Source organism: Triticum aestivum, chromosome 6B (assembly GCF_018294505.1).
Source record: "Triticum aestivum cultivar Chinese Spring chromosome 6B, IWGSC CS RefSeq v2.1, whole genome shotgun sequence".
Classification (NCBI taxonomy): Eukaryota; Viridiplantae; Streptophyta; class Magnoliopsida; order Poales; family Poaceae; genus Triticum; species Triticum aestivum.
Window position 1 is genome coordinate 292,348,313 of NC_057810.1, and position 14,507 is coordinate 292,362,819.

Sequence of the window (14,507 nt, forward strand, 5' to 3'; positions counted from 1 at the left end):
AGCAAATGACCTTGAGGACTAGACGGGTCCGCAAGAGAGGTCGCACTCTTCCGTGTCTGCTTATGTTATGCGTCGCTTAATATGCTGACATGCTACATTATCGTTGTGTTCACCTATTATAATCCGAGTCAGGTCCAAACTAATGCTGAAACTTGAGTTTTTAAATGGTTGTGGGGTACATATTGGGGCAGCAATCAGTACTATCTGTCTACTATCTGGTTAATCTCCGGTATCTACTATGAGTTTCATGTTGGGTGCAAACAAACATTAACGGATCCATGATCTGTATTTTTTAACTAAAGCTATTATCTTCCTGCTATCATTGGTTTTGGGTCTATCCACAGTTTGCTACCATCACTCTAGATTTGTGCATGCACTCCTTACATAATCTCACTATGTTTTATTCCTATGCATGCTAGTTATTGTACACAATAGAACTGATCATGTAGAGCAAAAGAGACGAGCCTTGCGTGGCAAAAAAGTTTCATGCAGTCGTCATTCCATCATGGGCGCAAAGGCATCCCCCCCTCCACCCATTTCGGATCATAATCAAGAGGAAGATAACTATTCTGAGGGGGATTCAGAAGGAGAAGACCACTCCTATTTACCCCATGAGGTCTTCGCTCTAACATGGCATGCTGATGTTGGTAATATCATGCATATGGTGCCTTGCATTGCTTACTGTATACATTAAAGATGTCATCTGCTTAGTTTAGACATGCTTTGTGTCAATGCCATCTGTTTAGTTTCTTTATCGTATATGTGAATCATGCAATGCCATCTTTTCTAGCGAGGAATCATATATGTGAATTTTGCAATGCCACCCTGGTTAGCCAGTCATCTTATATGTAAATTATATCATGCCATCATTTTTTTATTATGTGTTAAATTTGTCAACAATTTTAGTACATTCAATTACTCTTCTTGTGCATCAGCCATTCGGCACGGTCATGGAAAAATCTGGAGTGGAAACAAGGTCTTCAGAGCAGACAATACTATCTGACAAAGTGCATGTCTTGCTGGTTACCGATAGCTCCTCAGAGGAGAATTCAGAGACAGATGACCAGTCATATTCCCCCCCCCTGAGGTGCATGCCCTAACTTGGCAGGGTTATGTTACTCATATTGTCCGTATGGTATCTTGCCTTGCTATGTCATTTGCTTGGTTTAGACATGCTTTGTGTGAATGCCACCTGTTTAGTGTCTAATTACCATATATGTGAATTATGCAATGCCATCTTGTTGCAAGACATTATATATGTGAATTATACAATGTTATCTTGTTGCAAGGCATTATGTATGTGAATTATGCAATGCCATGCTGTTTAGGCAAGCGTCATATATGTGAATTATATCATGTCATCCTTTTTTTGTATTTCTCATTGCTTTTGTGGACAATGTTTGTATATTCAACTGCTCTTCCTGTGCATCAGCCATTTGAATTGGTGATGGAGAAATCTGGAGTGAAAACAAGGTCTTCAGAGCAGACAATGCTACCTGCTGAAGCAGATATCTTGCTGGTTACAGATAGCTCTTCAGAGGAGGATTCAGAGGCAGACGACCAGTCCTATTATCCCCCCTGAGGTGTATGCTCAAACTTGGCAGGGTTATATTACTCATATAATGCATATGTTGTATTGAAATGCTTAGTTTTTACGTCATATACACAATATTGAATGCCATCTCCTTAGTTGACACATCATGTATGCGATTGCCATGATGTTTACATAGACAACATGTATCTGAATTATGGCATGCCAACCCATTTTCTAAAGACATAATATAGTTATATCATCTCATCCTGTTTACATGGTCATCATCTTTTAAATTATGTCATTCTATCCGTGAATTATATCATGCCATCATGTTTCCATCGAGGGCATGTTTGTGATTTTTGGCATGCCAACCACTTTAATAGACACATCATATAGTTATATCATGTCATCCTGTTTACATAGTCATCATATTTTGAAGTATGTCATTCTATCCTATTTAGTTAGCCATCATACATGTGAAATTGTGTCATGCTATCCTGTTTAATTAGCCATCATATATGTGAAATTATGTCCTACTATTCTGTTTGCTTAGACAACATAAATGTGAATTATTTCATGCCCTATTTTCTTCCAATGTCTGTACATTCAATTACTTTTCTTGTTTATCGGCCATTTCAATTGGAGGGAGTGATGGCAGTATCTGTGGGAGTAAAAACACGGTCTTCAGAAAAGATCGTGCTACCTGTCGATGCAGATAGAACCACGGTTGTACTTGCCCAAGAACCAGCCCCACCACACATAACCCACACTCATGCAGATTGTACCCCTACCTAGTTGGACAGAGAACCAGCTACACCCCTTCTAACCCCAACCCTAGTAGATAGACACCCAGTTCCCGTTGACACAGCACCGTCTCCACCACAGAGCACCCAAACACGAGCAATTAGTAAGGCAACTGCAGTGCCCAAATCACGAGGACCACCACTCCGAACTCGAAGTCAACGCTTAAAGTAGAAGAAGAATTGTTCTCAGGTCAGGTTCCGTTGCTATGGTTCATACTACTTTGCTCTTGCATCACTGTATTTACTGATACCAACCAATTTCAGATTTGAAGGATGCAATTGAAACTCCAATGGCGCAACAGGTATGTTTTAAAACTGTTTCTTCAACTTGTTTGGCTGTTTGCTTTTGTAACTTGCTCTATGTTGATTTCAGTTTCAATTGAATAAATCGTTATGTTCTCATGCCATGCACATTACAAGTGTTGTTATTGTTGTGTAGTTTCTCACACTTATATTCTGTCTATGCTGCTTTGTCTTAAATAGATATGATTCGAACTGTATCTATCTTGATTTGGCAACATAAACTAGAATGACATAGACCATACAGTGACCATACTACATAGATATATGTTTGTTTCATGCTATTATCCTGTCCACCTTACTACTGACCTGGTTTACAAAAATGAGTTTCATATACTACATTGTAAACCTCAGATGTGTTTGTTTGTTTCTCTTTTAGAACGTTGATAAAATATTGGAGAAGAGTACCCTGTTATGCAATGGTAAAGGAAGTAATGCAGATAAGGTTCAAGATAGTGAGACATCCCTGTTGGTCTCCCAGAAAGCTGATAAAAACTATATTGAGGGCGCTGAGACAACCCCAAAGTCCTGTCTTGATGTAGTGTTCGAGTTACTGGCTACCACTGCTGGCACCAGCTCTTCGAACTCGTTGCCTGAATCAGTTCGGCTTCTTGAGTCTCAACTTCAAGTTGAAAGCATCGATCAGATGTTATGCGACAGGAAGCCGAAGGACTGAGGAAGTCCCTGCGGAATTTAGATGCATACTTTCTGGTGCAACAGCAAGCACTGGAGGACTCAAGCGCCAAACAAGAGAAAGTTAATAAGCTTGCTAAGCATCTTGTCAGCATTATGGGTACCCAGGATATTGGTTCTTGAGCTCTTCTGAAGTGGTTTCAGTTCTGGACTTGTTTTGCTGCGAAGTTTATATGCTGCTGTGTTCCCTATATTTGCACTGGTGGCGAACTTTGATGCCCAGTGGATGTAATAGCTGTGATAGCCTAGTGTAAGTTGCTTGCTTATTTATCTCCTTGTTGTCTTGTTTATTTGTTTGCTTGTAGTCAGTGCAGTTCTTTTTCTGTGGTTTGCTAGTGGCTGCAATAACCTATTTCTTTAAACTAGGCCACAATAACCTATTTCTTAAAACTAGGCCACAATAGCCATGGGCTAATATTTACTGTAGTGGCACTGGACCTACGGGCCGTAGAAACCGTGGGCCTTCTACGGGCCGTATAAACAGTGGGCCTTCTACGGGCCATAGAAACAATGGTCCTTCTACGGGCCGTATCATCAATGGGCCTTATATGGGCCGTATGATCGATTGGCCAAACATGGGCCAAACAAACCGCATTCAGTCCGTAAACGGGCTAGAGTTGGAATCGTCCTTTCATGGGCCGACCATAACGGACCATCGTTAATAGGCCGTATTTGATGACGCTATGAAAACGGCCCAACGTTTAACGGACCACAAACGGGCCGACTGTAACCATGGGCTGAATTTGGCCCACAAGCAGAAAATGACAGTAAAGGGTCGTAAGTAAACGAATGCTGGAAATGAGCCCCAGAATAAATGGGCTCCGAGAAGGCCGAAAGATAACAAGGGCCAGAAATGGCCCAACTGAATAACGGGTCGTTAATGGGTATAAAGTGATACATTGTGCTATACGGGCCAGTTTCACCACGGGCCGTTAATGGGTGTAAAGTGATACACTGTTCATTACGGGCCAGTTTCACCACGGGTCGTTAATAGGCCAAGAGTTACATAGGGCCTCATATGGGCCGAAAGACGTCATGGGCCATACATGGGCCAAAAGTGAAAATGGGTTGGGATCATATTGGATGGCCCAGATGACGCTACTGGGCCTAATTCGAATAGGGCGTAACGGGCCTTGGGTTAGCGAGCTATAAATGGGCTTTCCATGGGCCGGCCCGCCACCATTTGACCAAGTCAAACGGGCCGGCCTTTTCACAGCAATGGACCTCTGTTGGGCCATGCCATGTGTCGACGTATCATAGGCGCCTTTTGTCCAATGAGTGGATGACATCTGTCCCAGCGATGAGCCGACACATGTTTCCTCCAGCCAATGATGATATTACACATGAAAAATCCCCATTGTTCGGGGCTGTTAACGGGTTATCAGATCCAAAATCCGACTCGATAGCTTAACGACGGTGGATGCCACGTGTCGGTCACCCTTGATGAAAGCACTTATGTGACGCGTGATTTATCGTCATGGAAGTGGACACTTCCGTGATGATAATTTTGGTAATGTCATGGAATACTTCTACGACAGCACAGGTATGACTATCTTGATTCTGTCATAAATTTGTCATGGATGTACATGAATGACAAAAAACACGACCTACTGTGACAAACATGTATCATCACAGAAGTGTATTTTTTTTGTAATGACTTATGGCTACAGTGTGTGCTGACCAAGCGGTGGGACTGTAGCCATGCGACTCCTGGCGAGGCCTCCGTCATCAACTACAACGCTAGAGCAAAAGGCAATCAGCATGGCCCGCAGGTGGCGGGGCCTACCTGTCAGTCGGATTCTCGGCAGCCGACGGGGCCCTCGGGAGGCGGGTCCCAGTAGCCCGCGGAGAACTCGGTGACCCTAGACATTGACGTCCGGGTCCTACACCCGGCCGTATTACCATTGTACCCCTGGGGGGCAGGCCTATATAAGCCCCCCAGGATCATCCATGCAAAGGGTTCAGGCCTTACTCTACTCACACACACCATAGCTAGGAGATGCAAGATAACAGCTCTGCCCTTCTTCCTCCTCTAGCAACACAGCTCAAGGAGCAAGCTTGTAGCCACCATTTTATCATAGTCATCATCCAGAGACCCTGCAGAGCAGGACTAGGGGTGTTATCTGCCCGAGAGGCCCGAACCTAGGTACGTTTCGTGTGCGATCGAGCTCGTGCTCACTCCCGCCTGTAGGGCCCGACGATGTCCTCTTGGCCCCATCCATGATAAGCCACCCCCTAGCATCTGTCGCGAGATTACCTCGACAAATTTGGTGATGGAGGAAGGTTGGTGATGATGATGGCGACGAATCCCCCTCTCCGGAGCCCTGAACGGACTCCAGATAAAGAACAGGCCTCCCGATAAAGAACAGGGGGTGGCGGAGGCTCCATATCATAAAACGCGATGAATCTTTCTCTGTGATTTTTTTCTCCCAGAATAAGGTTATATGGAGTTGGAGTTGACATCGGGGGGTCTCTAGGGGAACCACAAGCTAGGGGGCATACCCAGGGGGTAGGGCGCCTCCCACCCTTGTGTGTCTCCTGGTGGGTTCCCTCTGGCTAATTCTTTTGCCAGTATTTTTATTCATTCAAAAAATATTCTTCGTAAATTTTCATGTAAGTCTGAGAACTTTTATTTCTGTACAAAAATAACACCATGGCAATTCTACTAAAAATAGCGTCAGTCCGGGTTAGTTCCATTCAAATCATGCAAATTAGGGTCCAAAACAAGGGCAAAAGAGTTTGGAAAAGTCGATACGATGGAGACGTATCAACTCCCCCAAGCTTAACCCATTGCTTGTCCTCAAGAAATTCAGTTGACAAACTGAAAGTGACAAATAAAAACTTTTAACAACTCTGTTTGATCTTGTTGTCGCAAATATGTATAGCCAGCATTCAGGTTTTCAGGAAACATTATGAACTAACCATACTCACAATAACATTTAGGTCTCACATTTACTCATATCAATGGCAAAATCAACTAGCGAGCAATAATAATAAATCTCAAATGACAACACCTTTTCAAAACAATCATGATATGATATAATAAAATGGTATCTCGCTAGCCCTTTCTGAGACCGCAAAACATAAATGCAGAGCACCCCTGAACTGACTAGACATTGTAATTCATGGTAAAAGAGATCCAGTCATAGTCATACTCAATATCAATTAATAACAATGCATACAAATGATAATGGTGCTCTCTAACTAGTGCTTTTTATAAGAGGATGATGACTCAACAATAAAAGTAAGTAGATAGGCCCTTCACAAAGGGGAGCAGAGATTTGAAGAGGTGCCAGAGCTCGATCTTTAAAACAGAGATGAATATAATTTTCAGCGGTATGGTTTCATTGTCAACATAACAACCAAGAGATATCGGTATCTTCCATGCTAGATACATTATAGGTGGTTCCCCAAAATAGTTGTAAAATTTTTATTACCCCTCCACTAACAAGAACACTCCACGGCTGGTCCGAAACAACGGGTACTGTCGGTGTCAAAACCGGCGGATCTCGGGTAGGGGGTCCCGAACTGTGCGTCTAGGCGGATGGTAATAGGAGACAAGGGACACGATGTTTTTACCCAGGTTCGGGCCCTCTCGATGGAGGTAAAACCCTACTCCTGCTTGATTGATATTGATGATATGGGTAGTACAAGAGTAGATCTACCACAAGATCAAGGAGGCTAAACCCTAGAAGCTAGCCTTTGGTATGATTGTATGTTGTCCTACGGACTAAAGCCCTCCGGTTTATATAGATACCGGAGAGGGCTAGGGTTACACAAAGTCGGTTACAATGGTAGGAGATCTACATATCCGTATTGCCAAGCTTGCCTTCCACGCCAAGGAAAGTCCCATCCGGACACGGGGCAGAGTCTTCAATCTTGTATCTTCGTAGTCTTGATAGTCCGGCGAACATTAATAGTCCGGCTGTCCGGACACCCCCTAGTTCAGGACTCCCTCAGTAGCCCCCAAACCAGGCTTCAATGACGATAAGTCCAGCGCGTTTATAGTCTTCGGCGTTGCAAGGCGGGTTCTCCCGTCAAATTCCATGTACCTGCCGAACGGTGTCCGGCTTCATCTTGAATACTGTGTTCCTTGGCTTCTACGCCAAATAAAGGCCCTCTTCCATGCGTCGCACGAATGTGAAAAGCCAGGGTGTTTTTTGCATTTCACCCCCCAATTGTGCGAGTCGACCGCCTATAAAAGAGGCAAGAATTCAGATCCAAACCACACCATCTTCCTCCCGCGAATACTCCATCGAAGCGCCTTTGACCTAGAAATCCATTCCACCATGGATCGTCACCACGCCTCTTCTTCGCGCGCTCCCAGCCCACCGCCGGGGAGTTGGAGGAGGTGCTCTATTTCGCACAACGAGCTCGAGAAGCTCCAAACGGGGGGATTCCTCCCTCCGGCCATCATGATCCCAGTTCCGGCCGGACTGGTTACTTATCAAGGTGGGAGACAGGCGGAGGACACTCCAAGCCCCAATAAGGGGGATCGAGTATGTTTTGTCCCTTATCTGACAAGGGGACTCGGATTTCCAATACATCCGTTCCTCCGCGGGCTCCTGAAGTTCTACGGACTGCAGCTCCACCACCTCACGCCCGCCCCTGTCCTGCATATCGCGGGCTACGTAGCTCTCTGTGAGCTGTTCCTGGGCATTGAGCCCCATTTCGCATTGTGGAAGAGGCTGTTTTTCCTCGTACCCCATTCTTACCAGGGGTCCATATATCAAGTGGGCGGCGCCGATATATGGCGCATCGCCGGGACCGGATACCTATCCGGCACTCCCAAGAAGGCGTCCGAAGACTGGCCCTCGGAATGGTTTTATATAGAAGACGCTCCGCTGCCAGACCTAGTCCGGATCGGCCTCCCGGAATTTAGTGCTGCTCCCTTGAAGAAACGCCTCAGCTGGCGCCCGTGGGGCCCCCGATTGGATGAAGACAAGAGCGTCCATTACTTGATGGGCCGGATAAGATTAATGGCTCATTCCGGCTTGACCATGATCGGAGTCATGGCGACATGCATCAAGCGAGGGGTACAACCACTGCAATACATTGGCCACCCCATGTGGGATTTTAACGGGGAAGACGATGCTACCCGGCATGGCCGCAAAGGGCTGGATTCGATCGAGGATCTGGTGAAGATCCTGTCCAATCTGTACAAGGGGGAGAAGGAGGATTTCCTTCAAACGAACCCTTTGAATGGGTTTTCCATGATCAACCCCAGAGGATGGGTAAGTGAACACCTTGAAGGGCCCAGCCCATGCTTTCGAAGTTTAAGCTTCTTACATTATGTCTTCGGCGCAGGGTCTATGCCGGATTGTGGAGGACATGGTAAGTCCCGCTCCGCAACCCGAGGATCCAGAAGGGTCCCTGGGTCCGGCCTCCGAAGAGGACCCGGATATCGAGGTGGAGCTGATCGACGGGGTGTATCACCAGCTCAGCATAGACAATGCTTTGGTCGCCATTACGGCGGACTACCCCAGACTATGTCCGGCTTCCCAGGTGACTGTGACCGAAGTCCGGACACCATTATCTCATCTCTGCCCATTTCTGACCTTCGCGAACGATGGTATTTTGCAGGAAGCGCCTTTATGGCAGGAAGCCGAGCCCGCGGCGGCCGACCAATAGAGGTCAGTCCGAACCAGCAGGCGGAAAAGGAGCGCAGTGCGGACGGAAACATCGCCGCAAAGGTATAGCTCGTATTTGAATTTTTAGAGCAACGTTCCGAGGAAATGTCTAAGTGCCCATGATTTTTGTAGGAGAAAAAGCGCTCGCCGGACTGCGAGCACAGGAATTGCCAATCCGACCAACATCGGCCAGGCCCCAGCGCCCGGCCCGGAGGGGGAGGCAAGCGCAAGACGCGAGCCAGATCCAACGGAGGATACCGACAGACTGCCCGCCACCAAGTCTGAGGTGGAGAGCGCCATGAACCATAGGCGCCGCCAGATAGTATTTCAAGAAGCGATCTTTTCCCCTAAGGCATTGGATGCCTTTAACGCAGGGGACGCGCATCTCCGTGCTGCTCAAAATGGTTTTACCAGAGCCACGGAGCAGTATGTGAAAGACATACGGGTAAGGAAATTTTAATGGTTGTATATACCAGTAGCCCCCGAGACTTAAATTAGTTATGCTAACTGATTTAAGGATCATTGTAAATTTTAGGCACTTAACGAGAAGAACGCCCAGCTGTCTCGGGAGCTGCAAGATTGCAAGGCCCAACTTGAGGCCGCACTTGCTGCCGCAGGAGGAGACGGAAAGACCCCTCCTAGTAACACATTTTTATTAATAAATATAAGCGCTGTGCGGCGTGCGCGCGAGTCTAATAATGACATTTGCAGGTACTGCCGGACAAGATCCGGACAGGCAAGCATTGCTACGGCAGCTGAAGGCCGGTGAGAGTGTGCTGAATAGAGTTCAGCAGGAAAGGAACAAGCTCCAAGATGCCAAGGCCATGCTCGGAGAAGAGCTGAAAGGCGTAAAGGCCAAGCTGTCCGGCTCCGTTAAGGAGAATCAGCGGCTTCGTCGCAGCATTTATAGTAAGTGCTTGAGCGAACTCTTTTGAAAAGAAGAGTCCGGCGAGGAAGCGTTTTGACATGATATGTCTTGTAGGTATACTCACGGGTTGTCCTGCAGAGGAGATGCCCATATCAATGGGTGAACAACTTCCCGAACTGTTGCATCTACTCGAACGAGTTCGGCAGGCAATGAGCGGCGTCGTTCAGGCTTTATGGCCAACCCTCACCCTACCCGAGGGCCTCGGGGAGCTTGCGGAGAAGCTGCAGGGAGTACGGCAGCGCTTCCATTTGTGGAAGATTTCGGCTTGCCATCAAGGTGCGAGGGAGGCTTGGGCCATGGTGAAGACGCGATACAAGAAGGCAAATCCCAACCACATGGCCGAAGTTGGACCGGTGGTGCCCGATGGGAAGGAGATCCCTGTGAGTTTAGTGTATAGCCAAGTAGAGTTGGCTGCTAAATTTTCCCAACAGGACTGTAAATTAGACAGCCTGTTAGACGGGATTGAGGAGGAATACAATCAATAAATTGGACAATGTATGTTATCCTTTAAAGTGACATGTGAAATGCCTTCTAGCCGGATTGTAGATCGTTTGTCTTTGCCGACCTTTTCGCTTCGACCTCGGGACCCTAGAGTCCAGAGTGTGTCCGAATACCTTTTTGGTTAAGAAACAACCGTGGTATGCATGGAGACCAGGCGTAGGGGTCATTCGTGCTTTATCAGACAAGTGCCCAACTAGTTATGTTATATTACATGGTTAGTAAGAAACATCTTCCAGGGAGAATAGTTCCGTTAAGGGTTCCTTTCGCTGGGAGGCATGCCCTAAAGTGCATGTCCGGACTGCAAAGAAAGCAGTAAAACATCTGGGGGCAGATAGATAAATAGGTAAAAAGTCATCTTTTAAGTCACCGACCGAATATTCCCTTAAGAACGCTAGCTTTCGGCTTCACCCAGTCTGAGGTACACATCCGGCTGACCCGGCAGTAACAATCGCAGAGGTGCTCCCTTTACCTCCTAGCCGAACAATCGGGAACGTAGGGGTAAGCACAGGAGCCAGGTAACCTAGCTTGGCCAAAACATAAGTCATATCGATGCATATAATGGCGAATAAAAGGTACATGTGGAAGCTTGACACATGTGATGGGTAAAGAACCCGTATAATTGAGCTTCTGTAAAAGAAGCCCCCAGGAATAATGAGTGCGGATGGCACATCATGCGTATAATTGAGCTTCTGTAAAAGAATCCCCCATGAATAATGAGTGCGGAAGGCACATCATGCGTATAATTGAGCTTCTGTAAAAGAAGCCCCCAGGAATAATGAGTGCGGATGGCACATCATGCTTATGCAAAGAATGCAAAAATAGGCCCGAAAGGGCTTTTAAATGAGAAGGATAAAAAGAGAAACAAAAGACAGCCGAAGTGTAAAAGTATGGACGGGGGAAGGGGACGAACTCTTAGTCCGGCGCTAGGCATAGAATCGTCAGAGGCGGGCTGCATTCCATGGGTTCGGCTCGAGTCGGTGATCCGACGCATTTCGTAGACGGTACGCTCCGCCGGTCAGTACTTGATCTATGATGAAGGGACCCTCCCATTTGGGCTTGAGCTTGTCCTTTTTCTTGTCCGGCAGGCGTAGAACTAGTTCACCAATGTTGTAAGTCTTGGCCCATACTTCTCTGCTTTGATATCTTCGGGCCTGCTGCTGATAAAATGCAGAACGAGCCTTCGTGATGTCACGTTCTTCCTCCAATATGTCCAAGCTGTCCTGCCGATCAAGCTCGGCTTCTCTTTCCTCATACATGCGCACTCGAGGTGAGTCATGAATAATGTCACAGGGCAAGACTGCCTCTGCGCCGTATACCATAAAAAATGGTGTGAATCCGGTAGTACGGTTAGGTGTTGTCCGCAGCCCCCAGAGTACGGAGTTCAGCTCCTCGACCCATTGTGTGTCGGATTTGGTGAGTGACCTCACTAGTCTAGGTTTAATGCCGCTCATTATTAGACCATTTGCTCTTTCCACTTGACCGTTGGTTTGAGGGTGATAGACTGACGCATAGTCGAGCTTGATGCCCATATTTTTGCACCATGACTTAACCTCGTCGGCTGTGAAGTTGGTGTCGTTGTCGGTGATGATGCTGTGGGGGACTCCGTAACGGTGTACCACCCCTGATATAAAGTCTATCACTGGTCCGGACTCTGCCGTTTTGACCGGTTTGGCCTCTATCCATTTGTGAATTTATCCACCATGACCAATAGGTACTTTTTCTTGTGGGTTCCCCCTTTAAGGGGTCCAACCATGTCAAGCCCCCAGACCGCGAACGGCCAGGTAATGGGTATGGTTTTGAGGGCGGTGGGTGGCATATGGCTCTGATTAGCAAAGAGCTGACAACCAACGCATCGCTGGACCAAGTCCTGTGCGTCTGCCCGAGCCGTCGGCCAATAAAATCCTGTACGGAATGCCTTTCCTACAAGGGCCCGGGCTGCTGCGTGGTGTCCGCCTAGTCCGAGCATGAATTTCAGCCAGGAGGTTTCGCCCTTCTTCTTCGGAGATACACCTTTGAAGGACTCCGGTGGTACTTTTCTTATAAAGTTCTCCCTCATGGACCTTGTAGGCCTTCGATCGCCGGACTATGCAGCGGGCCTCATTTTGGTCTTCGGGAAGTTCCTGCCTAAGTAAGTAGGCTAGGAAAGGTTCTGTCCACGCGGCGATTACTGCCATTATGGCGTGGGCGGAGGGTGTTAAGTCGTCTGCCGAATCACCAGTTGGTGCGGTTTTCTCCGGTTTGTAGCTACCGGACTCCTCTTCCCATAGTAGGATGGCTTGAAGAGCCGTTCCAGGAAGATATTTGGAGGGACAGCATCACGTTTAGCACCGATGCGTGCCAGGACGTCGGCCGCTTGGTTATTATCTCGGGCTATGTGATGGAATTCGAGTCCTTCAAACCGAGCTGACATTTTTAGGACAGCATTACGATATGCTGCTATTTTCGGATCCTTGGCGTCGAAGTCTCCATTTATTTGGGATATTGCAAGGTTTGAGTCCCCGCGCACCTCTAGGCGTTGAATGCCCATGGAGACCGCCATCCGGAGACCATGTAACAGGTCCTCGTATTCGGCTGCATTGTTGGAGTCCGTGTACATTATTTGAAGTACATACTGGACTGTATCTCTGGTGGGGGACGTCAGTACGACGCCAGCCCCCAGTCCGGCCAACATTTTGGAGCCGTCGAAATGCATAGTCCAATTGGAGTATGCGCCGTACTCTTTAGGGAGTTCGGCTTCAGTCCATTCGGCGACGAAGTCAGCCAAAACTTGTGACTTTATAGCTCGTCGAGGTTTGTAAGTGATATCGAATGGTAAGAGCTCAATGGCCCATTTTGCTATCCTGCCCATTGCGTCGCGGTTATTTATAATGTCATTGAGTGGTACTTCAGAGGCCACTGTTATCGAGCACTCTTAAAAGTAGTGCCGGAGCTTTCGAGACGCCATGAACACCGCGTATGCTATCTTCTGATAGTGCGGGTAACGGGATTTGCAGGGGGTTAACACAGTGGATACATAATACACTGGTTTTTGAAGAGGGAATTTATGCCCTTCTGTTGCTCGTTCGACGACGAGCACTCGCTTACAACTTGATATGTTGCTGCGATGTATAACAACATTGGTTCACCCAGAGTGGGCGCAGCCAGGACCGGATTTGTTGCCAGTATGGCCTTTATTTCTTCGAGTCCGGTAGTGGCAGCATCCGTCCACTTGAAGTGTTCGGTGCGCCTGAGGAGGCGATAGAGGGGCAACGCCTTTTCTCCTAAACGGGAGATAAAGCGGCTTAATTCTGCCACGCATCTTGTTAATTTTTGTATTTGTTTGAGGTCTTTTGGAATATCCAACTGTGACAGAGCTCGGATTTTGGCTGGATTTGCTTCAATTCCACTACTGGATACAATGAAGCCCAGCAGCTTTCCGGCTGGTACGCCGAACACGCATTTTTCCGAATTCAGCTTGATGTCATATGCTGGTATTGTTGATACCGTGCTGGTATTGTTGGAGTGGTTTCCCGGAGCTAGAAGCTCTTCGCCACTTTTGGCCACCTGCCGTAATATCCAACATGCTCGAGGGCTATGTGTTGGGACGGCTCCCTCTGTATTATGAAGCTTACAGGGTCCATTGAGCCATCCCTCCAGTACGGTTCCGTTTCCCTGACTGGTTTTTTGTTTTTTCGTTTTTGCATCTGGGGCCTGAGTGTAAGGCGCCCTTTTACTGCGGACTGGGTTAAGGCCGAATTATCCCAAAATTGATTTTCGGTTTTCCGGAAACTCTCCATCGCACAGTACTTTCGTACAATGGATGCCAGATCGGTGAAGCGCGTAATTTTGCGACGATCAATGGCGTTTAGTATTCCCTTGTCCGTGCAGTTATTGCGGAAGATTAATATTGCGTTTTCCCCTCGGCAGTCCTTTATCCTGTCCATAACCAGGAGGAATCTGGCCCAGTAGTGATGTACTGTTTCTGTAGGCTCTTGCCGTATTAGAGATAGATCGCATATGTCTGGGCGGGTGGGTGGAATAAAATCCGGATCCCTGCCCGTCTTGAGGCTCAAAGGCCAAGGGGTTTCCGAATTCGGAAGTGTGTTTTGCTGGGGACAATCCAGCAAGTCCGGGGCGAT